The sequence below is a fragment of the Diorhabda sublineata genome, chromosome 6, assembly GCF_026230105.1.
Source record: "Diorhabda sublineata isolate icDioSubl1.1 chromosome 6, icDioSubl1.1, whole genome shotgun sequence".
NCBI classification, from domain to species: Eukaryota; Metazoa; Arthropoda; class Insecta; order Coleoptera; family Chrysomelidae; genus Diorhabda; species Diorhabda sublineata.
The window spans coordinates 24,597,366-24,604,800 of record NC_079479.1 but is presented as its reverse complement, the minus strand read 5'-3'; the positions used below and the strand labels follow the sequence as shown (position 1 = coordinate 24,604,800).

The 7,435-nt window shown below is 32.5% G+C and overlaps 1 non-coding gene across 1 annotated transcript; it reads left to right on the top strand.

The window, feature by feature from the left end:
• Positions 1 to 2,633: 2,633 nt before the first annotated feature.
• Trnai-aau (transfer RNA isoleucine (anticodon AAU)) lies at positions 2,634 to 2,707 on the top strand. Its single transcript has one exon. It is a non-coding gene; the product is annotated as a tRNA-Ile (tRNA).
• Positions 2,708 to 7,435: the final 4,728 nt, after the last annotated feature.

Genomic DNA, 7,435 nt, shown 5'->3' with positions numbered 1-7,435 from the left:
TAATCCTGTCATTAGAGACAATATTTTTTGTCGATTTAGAAAAATTAATATGGAAACAATACAAAATGTACCGTTAATGCTTTATCCACTTTAAATCAGTTCTATTTATTGATGAAATTGGACCAAAGTATTTTGTTATTTCGTTCATTTCCACTGAAAGCTCCGCCGCTGCGGAGTCAGCACCAACGCGCATGACAATTGTATTTCTATTGGAGAGAAATGGATCAATAAGCAAATTTTCTAGTGTTTTGGACCTAATGCTAGTGGCTACAAGTTTTTTGGCGGTTAACCTCACGTGGGGAACAAAAATCGTATTAAAATGGCAAAGTTACTTCGAATTTGGATATATTAGCATCATCTTATTTGATATTGTCACTATATTTTAGTATAATCACCCTGAAAAATATAAATACATCATGAAATATAAATGAACAATACCTAAGGAAGCTTTATCTGCTAGATTGATTTCCAGCTTATAATTTTCTTCGAATACAAAACCAACTTTATTTATTTCTTAAATACACGTTTTTTCAACATCAAGCGTTGCTTTTAACAATCTTCCTCTTATATTAAGTCGATTCTGGATGCTACCCAAGGAGCTATTTTGGTATGTTTTCTGTTGTATTTTTCATAGAAGATATACATCGCTGGTCAAACTGGAATCAGAAAATCCACCAGTGGATCCATTATGGTGTAGCCATCATATTTCGGCAGAATTAGAGCTAGTGACTGGACTTTCAACCGAATATAGTAATCTATGAGGCCATCCCCATGCTCATAGATGATCTGGAATTGAAACTGCACTAGTTAGTGACTAGAATTTCTATTTGGGAGCCTTACATTTTACTTAGTGACGTCAAAATGTTCAAACCAAGATGTCCGATTAGTTTTTCCAAGGAGTTAGGCACGATGGTCATATCAGGAGGCCCATGTGTCGTGACCTCTTACTGTCATAACCATGCGCTACCACAGTTGTTTATTATTCTATTTCTCTTTGCTAGTTTTCTCTATTTATTTATCTTCTCTCTATTGGATCTCTATTATCATTTTTAATTGGATCTGGTCTTCCCATTTATTCATTTCTTCTGATTGATGAACTCGAATTATGGTTTAAATAGGCTTTAATACTACAAATTTCATTGTCTGGTTTCTTTTTTTCTCAAGAATTTCATTTCAGAGGTTATTACTTCATTTTAATCGTGTCAAGCTGCTTATTTGGTTTTATTTCACGTGGTATTTATTTCCCATCCGAAAATAAGGACTTCAGGATAATATAAAGCCTCTCAGATTTTTCTATTTTATGTTTATATGCTAGATTTTCATCTATGCTGTTTCTTCAAAGACAAAAGGATGGTTTTACTGCTCTCGATGTAATTTCCCATGGCAAAGTTATTAAAATTTTATTATAGCTTGTTGTTGAGCATTTACACATTTCTTTTAATCTTTTTTAAGGCTATGACTACCGTAAATAGTAAAGGTATCATCACATTTCCTTGTTACTTTGTACTCTTTCTAATCATTTTTCTTTTTACATACTTTGACGAAAATTAAATCTATGAAGCATATGTATATCTCCTTTCTCACTTTTCTCGTATATCTCAGTATAAATATTGATTTTTGCTCCTTTCCCTTTCTTAATCTTTATTGAGATTCTTAAATGTTTAAAATAGTATTAAGAAAAGTCTTTAACATATTTGACCTCTTTTTACTCATCTGCACAATAATATAAATTTCTAAGGAAGTCGTAATTTACTGCTTTGCTCTCCCACATTAAAGAAGAGGCAATTTTTTATATTTAGTCCATTGTTGTGCAATTTTTCATATAATAAACGTGCTTCAATTCAAAGGAAATTAGAATGCGTGATTTGTTGAAGAATATAAGGTTCGTCTGACACTTGAGACGAGTGAGAGGGCTCATGTTAACAATGAAATTGAATTAGTCTGGGAAAATTGATCTAAAAATCAATATTTATCTCATTTTTAAGGCTAAAATAAATTTTTTGAGACGATTATTTTGTTAAGAAAGGACATGTTAAAATATTGAGACATAGATTTGGTCGAAAATTCTCTTTATATCTTACATAGCTGACTTGACGAACTTCATTCCAACAGTTAATAAATATTGTCTTATTTTATTATCAAACTTAATTGAATGATATAATACTTTCAATACAAAAAATTTACTCAATAGTTTATTAGAAGTGTAATTCTACCTATTAGGTAGGCAAGCATTCATACATCTCTGAACTGTGCGTAGTGGATCTCCTCAAAACTATTCGTAACTTAGAAATAGGAAGGCTCTTTGTCTCACTCTACCCTCAACTTTCAAGCAGTACATATGCTGTTGTAGTCACATCTGTGGATAGTCTCCAAGTGGAGTAGTCTGTAGGGATGAATGTAAATACCTACGGTCTCTCTTCCAATCAACAGCTCTGCGTAAAAATACGCAAAATATGACTAGTGGCTGGTCTTTTAATATAGCTCCAATTAGCTCATGGTTAACAGTTTTCTTACTTCAGAATAAGTTAAAAAATAACTTTATTTTTTTAGAATTTACCTTTTACAACAAATATATTATTTTAATAGTTCCCGCTTATTTCACCATTACAGTAATTGAAAGAAAACTTCCAGATGGCCCATTAGCTCAGTTGGTTAGAGCGTCGTGCTAATAACGCGAAGGTCGCGGGTTCGATCCCCCCATGGGCCAAATATTTTTTGTTTATTTCGTTTAATTTAATTTCTTATGTCTTTTTTTTTAAAACATTTTCGATAGCGATTGTTTGTACCTATAAGATTCTTTGACCTAAACACAACTATTATCATCGAGTCTTGTGGTGGTTTTTCTTGCATTTGTAACATTTTGAAAGGTATATTCTAGTCCTCAGTCTTGTGTTTTTCTTAGTGTCATTGCTTATTATGATTTTGAATACTACCAATGCCTCATTCAGAGAATAATCTCATGAGCTGATTTATCCATCCCTACTGTGAAGATAACCTCAAATTATCTAGATGGAAACGTTTTTATAGCTCAAATAATGCTTGCACAAACAAGTCTTGGTCGATGGTTTTCCTCGTGATGTGCTAGAATTGTGTTATAAGTATACATCTTTTGTCTTTTATTTATGATTTTCCACAGTTTACTTTACAATTAAGCTTGTGGTTCCTCATTTTTCGAGTTGTGTCTCTATATAAAAAGATTTTATTACTATGATCGTTTTATTCAAGTTGAGCAATAATTAATTCATTTATAAGTAATTGGCAATAGTTAACATAAATATCAAACAACAATTTTAGAATAAAACAAAAATAATCGAAACATCTCGTTATCGATATCGTTGAAGCATGACTCGAAGTCTCACGATATAACAAAAAAACACCAAACATGAAAGTGTTCAATTTCCAATATCAAACAAACAAACAAAAGGATAATTTGTTTGTTTTTCTGTTAGTTTGGGGCTTTGTAAGCTTATTATTTTAACTTTTCAGAACCATATTAGAATTAGAGAAATATCTGTAGTTTATAATAAAATGACTCAACTAATACAGATAAAAAATATGCTGCATTAAAAATAGTTATTATCAGAGAACGGATTTATAGCCAGAATTGATCGAAAATGTTAACCAATATAAGTCATAAGAGGACGGATATATAGCCAAAGTTGATGAGGGATAGTCAACCAAGATGAATATGAAGTAGTTGAAAGAACAGAGGACTAAAATATAACCAAAATTGACCTAAAAAATTGCCAGCATTATTCAGAAATTGTTAACGAATATGAATATGGAGTAACTGAATCATCAGAGGACGAATATATGGCCAAAGTTGTACAGAAATTGTCAACCAAGATGAATATGAGGTAACTGAATCATCAGAGGACGAATATATGGCCAAAGTTGTACAGAAATTGTCAATCAAAATGAATATGCAGAAGCTGAATCATCATAGGACGGATATATGGCCAAAGTTGTTCAGAAATTGTCAACCAAGATGAATATGAGGTAACTGAATCATCATAGGACGAATATATAGCCAAAGTTTATCAGGGATAGTCAACCAAGATGAATATGAAGTAGTTGAATGATAAGAGGACGAATATATGGCCAAAGTTTTTTAGAAATTGTCAACCAAGATGAATATGCAGAAGCTGAATCATTAGAGGACGGATATATAATTAAAATTATTCAAAAATTCTCAACCAAGATGAATATGGCGTAGCCGAATCATAAGAGGATGGATATATGGCTAAAGTTGTTCAAAAATTGTCAACCAAGATGAATATAAAGTAGCTGAATCGTCAGAGGACGGATATTTAGCGAGATTTGTTCAGAAATTGTTAACCAAGATGAATATGAAGTATCTGAATGATTAGAAAACGAAAATATAGTAACATCTAATCTGCTAAGCCATGTTTATATGTAAAAAACTGTTTTCTGTTTAAGTTAAGCTACGATAAATATTTGAAAAGTAATTCTAAATGAAACATAGATGAAAAACTCTTAATTCAGACATTTACAAAAAATAATCAATTTCAAATATTGAGTAGCCCACGATTGTCAACATCTTGTTGATCAACATTTATCTCTTCTTAGCAGAGGGAGGATATGAATTTTTTAAGGTCATTGTATAGGGTAGAATTGTACGTATAAAAAAATTTTGCCAAAAGGACCCCTTTGAATACTTTTTCAGAAACTTATTAACTCCACAGTCATTTAGAGTAGATACTTAGAATCAGACGATCTCATGTAGGGTTGTACAATTTGTTGGTGCGTCTTGGATAGGAAGGGGGCATTTCGCAGGGCTCTTGTATAACTATGAGGTTCTCCCGAGATTCTTTGAAATTCATATATCGTCTTTGGTAGACTGTCTACTTTATTTTGATATGTTTATTTACACACGAAGCCACCATGCTAATGAAAAACAATGAATGATATTCTAATAAAAAGATAATACCCAATGCAATTAAGTAAAAGTCATGGAAAGTGGATGGTTAGTTATTCGATCTATTTGTAATGAAAATGAAATTGGTTATGATACACATATGCTCTTTGATTTCTGTTTAATTTCTGTATAATTGTATATAGAATACTGATAAAAATTATTCAAGAATATGATATTACATTTATTATATTTCATTTTCTGCGTAATTTGACAGAAAATAAACGTCGTAAAACGTTGAGGGAGTTGAATCATTACAGGAAACTACTGCTTTAGTTGATGCAGGTCATACTGTTAATGAAGTATGAATAGATAACTCCCAGGGCAGCCAACTTATAAGGACTAAAACATCTTTAAAACATCCTTACGGTAAAAGTGGACGTTTTAATATTAGAGAAATAAGTTGTCGTCTGGGATATACTTTTTAATAAAAACTGGCGAAAACAGCTCAGATTCCGAATCGGATGAATTCTAAAGGAAGATTTTTGCTGTAATCCCACAGTCTTCTTCAAATATTCTGCTATCAACATTACACGAGTGTGAATCTACTATTATCCTAATGTAAATCAGTTTATAAAGTGATTTTAATTTAGTTAAGAGGACACCCAGTTGATAGACTAAATATTACGTCACTTTTGTAAACCATATATATAGTCATTCCGTAAAAAATCAGTTCTCCAGCTACAAACCTAACATTAATTCTGGATTTTGTAATTTATTCACCCAGTATATCGATATTTTTATCAAAAGATTTTTAATAAATATGTCGATGATAACCATTTAAATAAAATACAAAAAAGGTGAATTTCTTTTTCAGTTTTGGAGATATGGCAACGCTGATTGTTTGACATTTTCAATGGTGAACGTATTCAGGACGTGAGTGCTATTTCTGTACGATGATTTTCTATGACTTTCGACGCGGATTATATCAACATCGCTGTACCTATCAACTCGCTTCGACTTTTGGTGATGAAGTATCATCTCGAGTCACCGTGTTTAGATGGTTTTCTGGATTCAATCTTGGTTGCCTTTCTCTATACGATGAATTTCGTGAAGGTCGTTTAAACTACTTGAGCATTAGTTTGCGTTGAATACCCCACAATTTGACAATCGTTAAAAAAAGCTCGATTAACGCAAAGAAGTGTTGAAAAAAATTCCATCGAGGTGCTTCAAAAGACGTCTAGAAGATCGTAACCTGCTCCATGATGTAAAGACTACAAGGTGTGCTATAGCGCACCAGCTGGGAAGCAGCCAATGAGAATTCGCGCCCAAAGAGATGCGTAAAACGAGTCGAAAATGAGGAGTCCTTGTGAAGAACACACCTTGTAGTCTTTACATCATGACCTACTCAAACAGATTTGTTCCCGCACGAAACACTTCGAAGTAAATGGTAGCCAGTTTTTTCTCAATAACTGGACATGTCGCCACTGTTCCATTAGAGCAACATAGAACAGTCAATTTTGAGTGGTATACCAGCATTTGTTAACTAGAAGTATTGGAAAAAATCAAGGAAACCAATCGTAGAAGACGAATGATTCTTCACCACGATATTGCGAACTCTCACACATCAGTTCAAACAAAAACGTTTTTGAACAGTCAAAACATCGAATTGATGGGTCATTCGCCATAAAGTCCATGCTTGCCACCCAACGATTACTTCTTATTCCCGCAAATTAAAAATAAATTGCGACATCAACTGCACCCGAAGAAGTGATTGAGGTGTTCAAATCACATGTTTTGAAGGTATCTCAATCGATAATTATTTCAAACGCATGCTAAAGTATATTGATATTAATGAGAAATAGTTTGCAAAAGAATAAAGCCATATTCAATTATAAATATTTGTCTATCTCAAAACTTAAGTAGCAACCCTCGTATTGGTACTTAATACCTACTTTCCGAATGAACTATAGCGCTTTTGTTATTAATACAAATCGTAAATGAATCAAAATCTTTATCTAAATGATCAATTGAAGTAACAATTGTTCATAATGAGGATTATTATCCAATTTGCTTGAAAAAATAATCTCGGACACACCTGGGCGAGTACAACATTTATCTTTTAAACACACTTTTGTGCCACTTTTCAATTTCACTAGTTTCTCGACGACAAGTGGTCCAATGAATGCCTCGAGGTTTTTATTATTTTCTTCGACGACATCTTCAATTTACCGCGGGCTAGTGAATTTCTCCGATGCGACTACCTTTTTATAGGCGTGCATAAGGAACATTGTAAATTTTTCTCTTAAAAGAAATCACTAATAACGTTATTGTATGCATAAATATAAGAAATAAATTTAGAACAACTATTATAAAATATTGGTGATCTACTGGATCGATTATATTAATAATGAAAGAAGAAAATACAACATCAACAAACACCCTCGCGAAATAATTTTGATTCTTGCTCAATAAAAATAGTGTCCACCATCTTGGTGTATAATATACCGGGGGTAGTTCAAATATCGGGACTACAAGGAGGGTCTTTCGGTGTTTCCA